The following is a 1,721-nucleotide window of genomic DNA, read 5'->3' on the forward strand; positions in this document are numbered from 1 at the left end:
AAACATCGTTTACAAATTCATATAAATTATTTGAACATTTATAATATATATTATAAATAATGTAGATAACTCTAATTGTATCCCCTCTTCTCTAATCTCTTTTGATTTATTATTTTTTTTTTTTTTAAAACATAAATTTTAGTCTTGACCCTATTATTATTTTTTATTCTTACTTAATCTTAAAATTTATTAATATTTTTTTAAATAATAAATTTGAAGTATATATATATATATTTTATTTCTATCTTCTTTCCCTTTTTTTCAAGAACACAATCAAACACTATTTTTCATTGAAGTAGCTATCAAAGGAGGAATATTTTTGGGTGAGGAAAACTTTTATGATAATCATAAAGTAATTCCATGAACTTGATGAATCAAACATTATTCTTCAATTTCATTGAAGTACATGTCAAAAAAAGGAGAATATTTTTGGGTGAGCAAAACTTGGATGATAATCAAATGGCAATTCCATGAACTTGATTAACTAACTAGTTCTTCATTGAACTGTTGTCAAAGGAGGGATATTTTCAGGTGAGCAAAACTTGGATGATAATTCCATGAACTTGATGAACCAAACACCAACATTCTTTATTGGACTAGTTGTCAAAAGTGTTTAATTTTACCATCAAGTTGATATGGCCGAGTTGGTCTAAGGCGCCAGATTAAGGTTCTGGTCCGAAAGGGCGTGGGTTCAAATCCCACTGTCAACAAATATTTTTATTTTATCGAAACTTGTCATGTTTTTCCATTTTTGGTTATAGTCCAATAACACAAAAATTTAACAAGATTTGGCCAACACCACCTATATTATTTGGAGTCACTCATAATTTTTTTTATAGAGATATTATACATAAGCCCATTAGAGTCCATTAAGAGATAAACTCTAAACAAATATGCCCAAACTTATATTATTTTTAACACACTCCCTTCTAAAATCTATAAACACTTAGTTTTATAGATTCGGCCAACAATACATATATTTTGGGGGAGTCGCTCATAAGAGTCCATTATTTTTAACACACTCCCTTCTAAAATCTATAAACATTTAGTTTTATAGATTCGGCCAACAATACCTATATTTTGGGGACCTATATTTTGGGGGAGTCGCTCATAAGAGTCCATTAAGTGATAAACTCTATACAAATATGCCCAAATTTATATTATTTTTAACACTCTCCCTTCTAAAATCTATAAATATTTAGTTTTATAGATTCGGCCAACAATACCTATATTTTAGGGGTCGCTCATAATTTTTTTTATAGAATAATGATCTATTTAACCATATATTACATTATCTCTATTTATAGAGGTATTATAAACATAAGCCCATTAGAGTCCATTAATAGAGTCCATTAAGAGATAAACTCTAAACAAATATGCCCAAACTTATATTATTTTTAACACCCTCCCTTCTAAAATTTATAAATATTTAGTTTTATAGATTCGGCCAACAATACCTATATTTTGGAGAGTCGCTCATGATTTTTTTTTATAGAGTAATGATCTATTTAACCATATATTACATTATCTCTATTTATAAATAGAGATATTATAAACATAAACCCATTAGAGTCCGATAAGAAATAAACACTAAACAAATATACCCAAACTTATATTATTTTTAACCCTCTCCATTCTAAAATCTATAAACATTTAGTTTAAATTCTTCAACAACAATTCATATTCTAGCTTCAGAAATCATGACTACTCTTTTTCCTCTT

At 27.5% G+C, this 1,721-nt stretch overlaps 1 non-coding gene across 1 annotated transcript; it reads left to right on the plus strand.

The window, feature by feature from the left end:
- The first annotated feature begins 629 nt into the window (after positions 1–629).
- TRNAL-AAG lies at positions 630–710 on the plus strand. The gene has a single exon. It is a non-coding gene; the product is annotated as a tRNA-Leu (tRNA).
- The last annotated feature ends 1,011 nt before the right edge of the window (positions 711–1,721 follow it).

The sequence above is a fragment of the Impatiens glandulifera genome, chromosome 5, assembly GCF_907164915.1.
Source record: "Impatiens glandulifera chromosome 5, dImpGla2.1, whole genome shotgun sequence".
NCBI lineage: Eukaryota > Viridiplantae > Streptophyta > Magnoliopsida > Ericales > Balsaminaceae > Impatiens > Impatiens glandulifera.